The sequence below is a fragment of the Larus michahellis genome, chromosome 2, assembly GCF_964199755.1.
Source record: "Larus michahellis chromosome 2, bLarMic1.1, whole genome shotgun sequence".
Lineage (NCBI taxonomy): Eukaryota > Metazoa > Chordata > Aves > Charadriiformes > Laridae > Larus > Larus michahellis.
The window spans coordinates 68501188-68514132 of NC_133897.1; positions in this window are offsets into that span (position 1 = coordinate 68501188).

The window sequence follows — 12945 nt, forward strand, 5'->3', positions numbered from 1 at the left end:
GCATATCCTCTCTAAGAGAAGGGTGAAATATGATGAGCGTATGCTCCGAAGGTTGTTAACCTGGTGCAGAGAGAACGGATTCGCACCAGAGCCCCAGACAGCTTTTAAACCAGAAATATGGGAGGCTGTTGGGAAAAAACTGTGGGAAGTGATAAGTAATGGAGACAAAGAGGCATCACCGTTGGCGACGACCTAGCGGTTGGTGTTATCGACCTTACAAGATATGAAGGCGGAGCGAGCCACAGCAGCCAGGGCTTTTGCAGCATTACAACCCACGGGAGGGGGATCGAACAGGCCAGGTCCGAAGGTCTGGGACGATCCCCTGCTGATCCCCTCTGCTCCACCTGAGGCCGAGGGAGGAGGCAGAATGTCAGCAGAGAAGGACAGAGCCGGAGCTGTTTGCTCCTGACATTGCCCGCCTCGCCCCCTCCCCTCCCCAGTCATCTCCCTGAGATAAAAGTGCTGGTTTTGTATGTCTGCTGTGTAAGTGTGTGTGGGCGCCAGCTTATACCTGCTGATCAGCATGTGTGCTACTGTTTGCTTTTTGTTGTGTGCAGTGTCGTTAGGTGACTCCACTTGAGCAGGTGTTCTGCCCGGTGTGGTACTGTTCTCGTATGCATCTAGGGCTGACGCTCCGTGAAGTGAAGTAGTTTGTGTATACACAATGTTTAGACGTAAGGCGAGCGCGTAAGGCGAGCGCGCCTCAGGTAGATACACCAGGATGGGCTGTAGAACCGATGGAAGTCCTGGAATATTGGGGGAGTTTTCACCAGCCGACACGTTTACACTCTCGGAAACGGCTCGCCCGTGCAGGGCGTATCGCTGGTTGTTTGTTGTTTGTCTATAAGGTCATGGTTGATTGGGAAAAGGAGTTGAGCCAAAGTCTGTAGGATGCTCTGTAGGAAAATGAGAAACTTAAGGAAAAATGAGAAACTGAGCTCTTGTTGCAAAGGCAGACTTTTATGTCAGTCATAAGTGATGGAAAAAAAAAGAAAAGAAAAAAAGAAAAAGAAAAAAGAAAAAAGAAAAAAGAAAAAAGAGAAAAAAGAAAAAAGAAAAAACAAAAAGAAAAAAAAGGAGTAAAAAAAGAAAAGAAACCAACCAGGAACAATTAGATGGGAAATGTGCCACGTTCGCACAAAAGTATGCCATACGCATTACGAGAAAGCATCAGAAAAAGAGAAACAGGACACCTGATTCAAAGCAGTACCATAGAGATATGTTTTTGGTTTTTTCCTATATGTGTATATGTCATTGCATGCCTTAGTAGATTGCTCTCTGTTATACCCTGCGAGACTAAAATGAACCCAGCAGAAGCGGTCTCTTGAGCAAGGGGGTGGAATATGGGAAAGCAACGGAAGATCACCGAGGAGGACTGTAAATACACTCAAGGGACTCGCACCTGGGTGCTGGAAAACACATATATCACACCAATTGTTATTCAGTCTCAGGTGCTGGCAAGAAAAACATTTGGATGACATAAGCCTGTAATGGACTCACAGACACCTTATCTAGCTGCTTGAGAACCTTGGCCTGTTGTGGAAGATCAAAGCACAGTACCAGCAAGAACAGGGAGGCCGCATGCGCTCTAGCTAACTAGGACTCTTTTGCTGCCAAGGATTCGTGATAACAAGGGCTCTCTTGCTGCCAAGGATAAGTTTAACAATGCTACTAGTACCGCTATTTCTGAGTTAGTGCTAGATGTAGATAGTATTCGATATGCGATGTTGCAAAACAGAACTGCTACTGATTTTTTGCTTTCAGCTCACAGACATGGTTGTCAAGATTTTAAAGGACTGTATTGTATGAATCTAAGTGACCACTCCAAATCCATCCATGCCCAGTTGCAGGAACTGCTCCGACCGAACCAGCAACTTGTGGAGACCACTTTTGAAAATCTTTTTGCTGGATGGACTTGGGGGTGAGGTTGGTTGAAGCAAATTCTACTCATCGCCTGTGTGGAAGGAATTTGTCTGTTATGTTTAGTATGCTGTTTGCTGTTTTTAATAAGCATTATACGATCAGCTGTAGATGCCGCTTTGCATCGTACCCTTGTACGAGTTGTAGAATATGTTGCTCTAAAAACTATGTGTGTATCCATGAGAACCTGACCTTCACAGAAGAAGATAACAGGAAGGGATTACAACAATGGAGTCACGTATCAGGCAGCCGCTGTCAGCAGAGCTGGATCATGAGTTTGGTGAGACTTGCTGCATGTGCTGGCCACGCGTGCAGCGACTCTGGCCTGTACTTTTCTACTCAATCCAGTGCAGGAGAGTTTGGTGGGACTCGCTGCGTGCGCTGGCCATGCATGCAGCGACTCTAGCCTGTACTTCTCCACTCAATCCAGTGCAGGATATAAGGGGGCTGTCTCGGGTCAGAGAGGGCTAGAGAGACATGAGTGAGGGGGAGAGAGACATGAGCGCACTTTGAAGATACAGGGGATGCCCTGAAGAAGTGTCTGCCCCCGCCCCGCCCCCCCGCCATAAGTTCTATGTTCATTAACCCCAACAGCTCCGAAGGCATTACAGCATGTTGCAAGATAAGATATAGTCTACTACTGCTGCAAGACGCATTGAACACCTTCCTACAAGAATTTCAACTTTATGCCCTGATAGGACAGTGGGATGATGCACTCGCAAAGAGCCTGACTGCATTAGAGTGGGTATTTTTGCCACATGCCTTTTCAAAACCAGTAGCTATGATGATTGAAATGTTACCGCGATTGTTTTTCCAGGGTCGTTTGTGCTGTCAGCAGCTTTCTGGAATGCATCCAAGCCACATACATGTCCCCATCAAAAAGGATGACCTTGACCCTTGGTTATCACAATTTGACATGTTGTTGCAAAAAGAAAAAATAGTCATCCTTTACATGATCAGCTAAAAGCTCAAATACTAAAGATTCAAGACTTAATGAACCACAATGTATTTGAACTATTACAAAAGGATTTCTCGTGGGTAAATCCAAAGAAATTGGCTTTCTGGGCTAAATTGAGGAATCTGGGTATTTATTGCCTTAGCAGGGTTCTTTTTGATTCTGTTTTTAATTGTGTTTAGTATATAACCCGCTAAGAGCGTCACAACAAGTAGAAGCACAAGTCATGGCGACCTTGTTAATAAATGGTCTGGTGTTAAACAAAAAAGGGGGAGATGTGGCAGATCTACGAGCAGAGGCCTGCATACGGCCAAAGATACAGTGAGCAGAGCAGAGAGTAACCACAGAGCCAAGAGAACAGTTCATACCTTCACTCCATCCTGTGACGACCATATAACATTTTCAAATCTCAGACAAAGAATAGGGCTAAGTATTCTTCCTTCGCTAGGAACAGCAACGGCATTAAATGCATTGAATAAGATAGGGTGTTGGGCAAGTAAACAGATAAACCTTACAACTGAAATCCTATCTAGCTTGCTTACTGATGCTGATAGCATTCGGCATGCTACGTTGCAAAATCGAGCGGCTATTGACTTTTTGCTGTTAGCTCAGGGTCATGGATGTGAAGATTTTGAAGGTATGTGTTGTATGAACGTTTCAGACCACTCATCATCCATTCATAAGCAGTTACGGGAGCTGAAGGATAACATGTCCAAATTAAAAGTGGTCAAAAATGGTTTCGATGATTGGTTAAGCTCATGGGGTGTATCGGGATGGTTATGAGACTTACTAAAGCAAGGGCTCATGCTATTGTTGGTTATATTATTATTGATTATGGTAGCCTCATGTGTTCTCCGCAAAGTGACTGACATGATTGAAAATGCCATGCATAAGGTCTGGCTGGCTCAAGAAGAAAAAGGGGGTATTGTAGGAATGTGTCTGAGAGAAAATGGTCACGTGAGCCAGCCTCCCTACTAGGAGAGATTAGATTAAGGGCAAAACAGGTGGTAGAAGATGGAATTAGTACATGGGAAAAACGGGAACTGAGAAGGTAGAAAACATGTTGTGCTAATGACTAAGTAATTTACTATGTGAATTCTTGTAACCAATCTGATCTGTGAATGAACTGCATGGACAGCGCGTGAACAGAGACTGTAAGCCAATCATATAGCTGCCGCTAGCGCGTGCTCTTATTACCTCTCTCTATACACTCTGTGAAAACTTGAATAAAGGGAGAACGATTATACTCCTATTAAGACTCCATCGTTACTCCGGGTCCGTCTCCCACTCCAACAAGCCTCCACAATTTCCATACGTCTGGACATTGCTCCCACGCCTAAAGAGCCAGGAGGGAAAACTGTGGCTTCTTCTAAAGCTCTTTGGGAACCGCTTGCATGGCCCCAAACACCTTGGGGCTGCGGGCTTTCCTCCTGCCTTCAGCCTCAAATACACCCTTTCCCACTTGGCGCCGTGCCAGCCTATAAAATTTCCATATGTCTGGAGATTGCTCCCACTCACAAGGAGCCAGCAGGGAAAACTGAGTCTTGTTCTAAAGCTCTTTGGGAACTGCTTGCATGGCCCCACAGACCTTGTGGCTCCAGGTTTTCCTGCTGCCTTCAGCCTCAAAACCACACTTTCCCACTTGGCGCCGCACCAGCCTCTAGAATTTCCATATGTCTGGAGGTTGTTACCACACCCAAAGAGCCAGGAAAGACAACTGTGGCTTCTTCTAAAACTCTCTGGGAACCGGCTATATGGCCCCACAGACATTGGGGCTACGGGATTTCTTGTTGCCTTCAGCCTCAAAACCACCCTTTCCCACTTGGCGCCGCGCCAGACTCCAAAATTTCCATATGTCTGGACATTGCTCAAACGCCTAAAGAGCCAGGAGGTGAAATTCTGTGTTGTTCTACAGCTCTTTGGGAACCGCTTGCATGGCCCCAGAGACTATGGGGCTGCGGGCTTTCCTGCTGCCTTCAGCCTCAAAACCACCCTCTCCCACTTGGCGCCACGCCAGACTCCAAAATTTCCATATGTCTGGACATTGCTCCCATGCCTAAAGAGCCAGGAAGGAAAACTGTGGCTTCTTCTAAACCTCTGTGGGAACCGCTTGCATTGCCCCAAATACATTTAGGTTACCTGCTTTCCTGGCGCATTCAGCATCAAAACCACCCTTTCCCACTTGGCGCCGCACCAGCCTCCAAAATTTCCATATCTCTGAACATTGCTCCCACGCCCTAAGAGACAGCAGGGAAAACTGTTTCTTTTTCGAAAGCTCTTTGGGAACCGCTTGCATGACCCCACAGACACTAGTGATGCGGGCTTTCCTCCTGCCTTCAGCCTCAAAACCACCCTTTCCCACTTGGCGCCGCAATATCCTCCAAAATTTCCATCTCTCTGGAGATTGCTGCCACGCCTAAAGTGCCAGCAGGGAAAACTGTGACTTGTTCTAAATCTCTTTTTCGGAACCGCTTGCATGGACCCACAGACCTTATGGCTGCGGGCTTTCTTGTTGCCTTCAGCCTAAAAACCACCCTTTCCCACTTCGCGTCACGCCAGACTCAAAAATCGCCATGTGTCTGGAGATTGCTTCCACGCCCAAAGATCCAGCAGGGAAAAATGTGCCTTATTCTAAACCTCTTAGGGAACCGCTTGCATGGCCCCACAGACCTTGTGGCACAAGGCTTTCCTGTTGCCTTCAGCCTCAAAAAACCACGTTACCACTTGGCGCCGCGCCAGCCTCTGTAGGAATGTGTCTGAGAGAAAGTGGTCATGTGAGCCAGCCTCCCTACTAGGAGAGATTAGATTAAGGGCAAAACAGGTGGTAGAAGATGGAATTAGTACATGGGAAAAACGGGAACTGAGAAGGTAGAAAACATGTTGTGCTAATGACTAAGTAATTTACTATGTGAATTCTTGTAACCAATCTGATCTGTGAATGAACTGCATGGACAGCACGTGAACAGAGACTGTAAGCCAATCATATAGCTGCCGCTAGCGCGTGCTCTTATTGCCTGTCTCTATATACTCTGTGAAAACTTGAATAAAGGGAGAACGATCATACTCATATTGAGACTCCATCGTTACTCCGGGTCCGTCTCCTACTCCAACATCTGGTAGCAGAGGATGGTTCAGCGCGACTGAGTTCTCCGAGACTGCGGTAAGCAGCTAGAGGAGGGGAGTGGGAAACTTCGGCTGGGAGACGTGCTGCTTAGGCGCATCAGCGGAAGCAGACAACGGCATGAGGTCGTTCCTCACCTCCCAGGCGCAGCTATGGAAACAGAAGCTGCGGCCACACTACTCACTGGGTTCCTCTCTAAGAGAGGGATTGAAACACCAGCGAAACTGTTGCTCAAACTGATTAAGCCGGGGCAGGAGATGGGGCAACAAGTAACAAAAGAAGAAGGGGCTATATTAAGACTTCTCCTGCATATCCTCTCTAAGAGAAGGGTGAAATATGATGAGCGTATGCTCCGAAGGTTGTTAACCTGGTGCAGAGAGAACGGATTCGCACCAGAGCCCCAGACAGCTTTTAAACCAGAAATATGGGAGGCTGTTGGGAAAAAACTGTGGGAAGTGATAAGTAATGGAGACAAAGAGGCATCACCGTTGGCGACGACCTAGCGGTTGGTGTTATCGACCTTACAAGATATGAAGGCGGAGCGAGCCACAGCAGCCAGGGCTTTTGCAGCATTACAACCCACGGGAGGGGGATCGAACAGGCCAGGTCCGAAGGTCTGGGACGATCCCCTGCTGATCCCCTCTGCTCCACCTGAGGCCGAGGGAGGAGGCAGAATGTCAGCAGAGAAGGACAGAGCCGGAGCTGTTGGCTCCTGACATTGCCCGCCTCGCCCCCTCCCCTCCCCAGTCATCTCCCTGAGATAAAAGTGCTGGTTTTGTATGTCTGCTGTGGAAGTGTGTGTGGGCGCCAGCTTACACCTGCTGATCAGCATGTGTGCTACTGTTTGCTTTTTGTTGTGTGCAGTATCGTTAGGTGACTCCACTTGAGCAGGTGTTCTGCCCGGTGTGGTACTGTTCTCGTATGCATCTAGGGCTGACGCTCCGTGAAGTGAAGAAGTTTGTGTATACACAATGTTTAGACGTAAGGCGAGCGCGTAAGGCGAGTGCGCCTCAGGTAGATACGCCAGGATGGGCTGTAGAACCGATGGAAGTCCTGGAATATTGGGGGAGTTTTCACCAGCCGACACGTTTACACTCTCGGAAACGGCTCGCCCGTGCAGGGCGTATCACTGGTTCTTTGTTGTTTGTCTATAAGGTCATGGTTGATTGGGAAAAGGAGTTGAGCCAAAGTCTATAGGATGCTCTGTAGGAAAATGAGAAACTGAGCTCTTGTTGCAAAGGCAGACTTTTATGTCAGTCATAATTGATGGAAAAAAAAAGAAAAGAAAAAAAAGAAAAAGAAAAAAGAAAAAAGAAAAAAGAGAAAAAAGAAAAAAGAAAAAAGAAAAAAAAAAGGAAAAAAGGAGTAAAAAAAGAAAAGAAACCAACCAGGAACAATTAGATGGGAAATGTGCCACGTTCGCACAAAAGTATGCCATACGCATTACGAGAAAGCATCAGAAAAAGAGAAACAGGACACCTGATTCAAAGCAGTACCATAGAGATATGTTTTTGGTTTTTTCCTATATGTGTATATGTCATTGCATGCCTTAGTAGATTGCTCTCTGTTATACCCTGCGAGACTAAAATGAACCCAGCAGAAGCGGTCTCTTGAGCAAGGGGGTGGAATATGGGAAAGCAACGGAAGATCTCCGAGGAGGACTGTAAATACACTCAAGGGACTCGCACCTGGGTGCTGGAAAACACATATATCACACCAATTGTTATTCAGTCTCAGGTGCTGGCAAGAAAAACATTTGGATGACATAAGCCTGTAATGGACTCACAGACACCTTATCTAGCTGCTTGAGAACCTTGGCCTGTTGTGGAAGATCAAAGCACAGTACCAGCAAGAACAGGGAGGCCGCATGCGCTCTAGCTAACTAGGACTCTTTTGCTGCCAAGGATTCGTGATAACAAGGGCTCTCTTGCTGCCAAGGATAAGTTTAACAATGCTACTAGTACCGCTATTTCTGAGTTATTGCTAGATGTAGATAGTATTCGATATGCGATGTTGCAAAACAGAACTGCTACTGATTTTTTGCTTTCAGCTCACAGACATGGTTGTCAAGATTTTAAAGGACTGTATTGTATGAATCTAAGTGACCACTCCAAATCCATCCATGCCCAGTTGCAGGAACTGCTCCGACCGAACCAGCAACTTGTGGAGACCACTTTTGAAAATCTTTTTGCTGGATGGACTTGGGGGTGAGGTTGGTTGAAGCAAATTCTACTCATCGCCTGTGTGGAAGGAATTTGTCTGTTATGTTTAGTATGCTGTTTGCTGTTTTTAATAAGCATTATACGATCAGCTGTAGATGCCGCTTTGCATCGTACCCTTGTACGAGTTGTAGAATATGTTGCTCTAAAAACTATGTGTGTATCCATGAGAACCTGACCTTCACAGAAGAAGATAACAGGAAGGGATTACAACAATGGAGTCACGTATCAGGCAGCCGCTGTCAGCAGAGCTGGATCATGAGTTTGGTGAGACTTGCTGCATGTGCTGGCCACGCGTGCAGCGACTCTGGCCTGTACTTTTCTACTCAATCCAGTGCAGGAGAGTTTGGTGGGACTCGCTGCGTGCGCTGGCCATGCATGCAGCGACTCTAGCCTGTACTTCTCCACTCAATCCAGTGCAGGATATAAGGGGGCTGTCTCGGGTCAGAGAGGGCTAGAGAGACATGAGTGAGGGGGAGAGAGACATGAGCGCACTTTGAAGATACAGGGGATGCCCTGAAGAAGTGTCTGCCCCCGCCCCGCCCCCCCGCCATAAGTTCTATGTTCATTAACCCCAACAGCTCCGAAGGCATTACAGCATGTTGCAAGATAAGATATAGTCTACTACTGCTGCAAGACACATTGAACACCTTCCTACAAGAATTTCAACTTTATGCCCTGATAGGACAGTGGGATGATGCACTCGCAAAGAGCCTGACTGCATTAGAGTGGGTATTTTTGCCACATGCCTTTTCAAAACCAGTAGCTATGATGATTGAAATGTTACCGCGATTGTTTTTCCAGGGTCGTTTGTGCTGTCAGCAGCTTTCTGGAATGCATCCAAGCCACATACATGTCCCCATCAAAAAGGATGACCTTGACCCTTGGTTATCACAATTTGACATGTTGTTGCAAAAAGAAAAAATAGTCATCCTTTACATGATCAGCTAAAAGCTCAAATACTAAAGATTCAAGACTTAATGAACCACAATGTATTTGAACTATTACAAAAGGATTTCTCGTGGGTAAATCCAAAGAAATTGGCTTTCTGGGCTAAATTGAGGAATCTGGGTATTTATTGCCTTAGCAGGGTTCTTTTTGATTCTGTTTTTAATTGTGTTTAGTCTATAACCCGCTAAGAGCGTCACAACAAGTAGAAGCACAAGTCATGGCGACCTTGTTAATAAATGGTCTGGTGTTAAACAAAAAAGGGGGAGATGTGGCAGATCTACGAGCAGAGGCCTGCATACGGCCAAAGATACAGTGAGCAGAGCAGAGAGTAACCACAGAGCCAAGAGAACAGTTCATACCTTCACTCCATCCTGTGACGACCATATAACATTTTCAAATCTCAGACAAAGAATAGGGCTAAGTATTCTTCCTTCGCTAGGAACAGCAACGGCATTAAATGCATTGAATAAGATAGGGTGTTGGGCAAGTAAACAGATAAACCTTACAACTGAAATCCTATCTAGCTTGCTTACTGATGCTGATAGCATTCGGCATGCTACGTTGCAAAATCGAGCGGCTATTGACTTTTTGCTGTTAGCTCAGGGTCATGGATGTGAAGATTTTGAAGGTATGTGTTGTATGAACGTTTCAGACCACTCATCATCCATTCATAAGCAGTTACGGGAGCTGAAGGATAACATGTCCAAATTAAAAGTGGTCAAAAATGGTTTCGATGATTGGTTAAGCTCATGGGGTGTATCGGGATGGTTATGAGACTTACTAAAGCAAGGGCTCATGCTATTGTTGGTTATATTATTATTGATTATGGTAGCCTCATGTGTTCTCCGCAAAGTGACTGACATGATTGAAAATGCCATGCATAAGGTCTGGCTGGCTCAAGAAGAAAAAGGGGGTATTGTAGGAATGTGTCTGAGAGAAAATGGTCACGTGAGCCAGCCTCCCTACTAGGAGAGATTAGATTAAGGGCAAAACAGGTGGTAGAAGATGGAATTAGTACATGGGAAAAACGGGAACTGAGAAGGTAGAAAACATGTTGTGCTAATGACGAAGTAATTTACTATGTGAATTCTTGTAACCAATCTGATCTGTGAATGAACTGCATGGACAGCGCGTGAACAGAGACTGTAAGCCAATCATATAGCTGCCGCTAGCGCGTGCTCTTATTACCTCTCTCTATACACTCTGTGAAAACTTGAATAAAGGGAGAACGATTATACTCCTATTAAGACTCCATCGTTACTCCGGGTCCGTCTCCCACTCCAACAAGCCTCCACAATTTCCATACGTCTGGACATTGCTCCCACGCCTAAAGAGCCAGGAGGGAAAACTGTGGCTTCTTCTAAAGCTCTTTGGGAACCGCTTGCATGGCCCCAAACACCTTGGGGCTGCGGGCTTTCCTCCTGCCTTCAGCCTCAAATACACCCTTTCCCACTTGGCGCCGTGCCAGCCTATAAAATTTCCATATGTCTGGAGATTGCTCCCACTCACAAGGAGCCAGCAGGGAAAACTGAGTCTTGTTCTAAAGCTCTTTGGGAACTGCTTGCATGGCCCCACAGACCTTGTGGCTCCAGGTTTTCCTGCTGCCTTCAGCCTCAAAACCACACTTTCCCACTTGGCGCCGCACCAGCCTCTAGAATTTCCATATGTCTGGAGGTTGTTACCACACCCAAAGAGCCAGGAAAGACAACTGTGGCTTCTTCTAAAACTCTCTGGGAACCGGCTATATGGCCCCACAGACATTGGGGCTACGGGATTTCTTGTTGCCTTCAGCCTCAAAACCACCCTTTCCCACTTGGCGCCGCGCCAGACTCCAAAATTTCCATATGTCTGGACATTGCTCAAACGCCTAAAGAGCCAGGAGGTGAAATTCTGTGTTGTTCTACAGCTCTTTGGGAACCGCTTGCATGGCCCCAGAGACTATGGGGCTGCGGGCTTTCCTGCTGCCTTCAGCCTCAAAACCACCCTCTCCCACTTGGCGCCATGCCAGACTCCAAAATTTCCATATGTCTGGACATTGCTCCCATGCCTAAAGAGCCAGGAAGGAAAACTGTGGCTTCTTCTAAACCTCTGTGGGAACCGCTTGCATTGCCCCAAATACATTTAGGTTACCTGCTTTCCTGGCGCATTCAGCATCAAAACCACCCTTTCCCACTTGGCGCCGCACCAGCCTCCAAAATTTCCATATCTCTGAACATTGCTCCCACGCCCTAAGAGACAGCAGGGAAAACTGTTTCTTTTTCGAAAGCTCTTTGGGAACCGCTTGCATGACCCCACAGACACTAGTGATGCGGGCTTTCCTCCTGCCTTCAGCCTCAAAACCACCCTTTCCCACTTGGCGCCGCAATATCCTCCAAAATTTCCATCTCTCTGGAGATTGCTGCCACGCCTAAAGTGCCAGCAGGGAAAACTGTGACTTGTTCTAAATCTCTTTTTCGGAACCGCTTGCATGGACCCACAGACCTTATGGCTGCGGGCTTTCTTGTTGCCTTCAGCCTAAAAACCACCCTTTCCCACTTCGCGTCACGCCAGACTCAAAAATCGCCATGTGTCTGGAGATTGCTTCCACGCCCAAAGATCCAGCAGGGAAAAATGTGCCTTATTCTAAACCTCTTAGGGAACCGCTTGCATGGCCCCACAGACCTTGTGGCACAAGGCTTTCCTGTTGCCTTCAGCCTCAAAAAACCACGTTACCACTTGGCGCCGCGCCAGCCTCTGTAGGAATGTGTCTGAGAGAAAGTGGTCATGTGAGCCAGCCTCCCTACTAGGAGAGATTAGATTAAGGGCAAAACAGGTGGTAGAAGATGGAATTAGTACATGGGAAAAACGGGAACTGAGAAGGTAGAAAACATGTTGTGCTAATGACTAAGTAATTTACTATGTGAATTCTTGTAACCAATCTGATCTGTGAATGAACTGCATGGACAGCACGTGAACAGAGACTGTAAGCCAATCATATAGCTGCCGCTAGCGCGTGCTCTTATTGCCTGTCTCTATATACTCTGTGAAAACTTGAATAAAGGGAGAACGATCATACTCATATTGAGACTCCATCGTTACTCCGGGTCCGTCTCCTACTCCAACATCTGGTAGCAGAGGATGGTTCAGCGCGACTGAGTTCTCCGAGACTGCGGTAAGCAGCTAGAGGAGGGGAGTGGGAAACTTCGGCTGGGAGACGTGCTGCTTAGGCGCATCAGCGGAAGCAGACAACGGCATGAGGTCATTCCTCACCTCCCAGGCGCAGCTATGGAAACAGAAGCTGCGGCCACACTACTCACTGGGTTCCTCTCTAAGAGAGGGATTGAAACACCAGCGAAACTGTTGCTCAAACTGATTAAGCCGGGGCAGGAGATGGGGCAACAAGTAACAAAAGAAGAAGGGGCTATATTAAGACTTCTCCTGCATATCCTCTCTAAGAGAAGGGTGAAATATGATGAGCGTATGCTCCGAAGGTTGTTAACCTGGTGCAGAGAGAACGGATTCGCACCAGAGCCCCAGACAGCTTTTAAACCAGAAATATGGGAGGCTGTTGGGAAAAAACTGTGGGAAGTGATAAGTAATGGAGACAAAGAGGCATCACCGTTGGCGACGACCTAGCGGTTGGTGTTATCGACCTTACAAGATATGAAGGCGGAGCGAGCCACAGCAGCCAGGGCTTTTGCAGCATTACAACCCACGGGAGGGGGATCGAACAGGCCAGGTCCGAAGGTCTGGGACGATCCCCTGCTGATCCCCTCTGCTCCACCTGAGGCCGAGGGAGG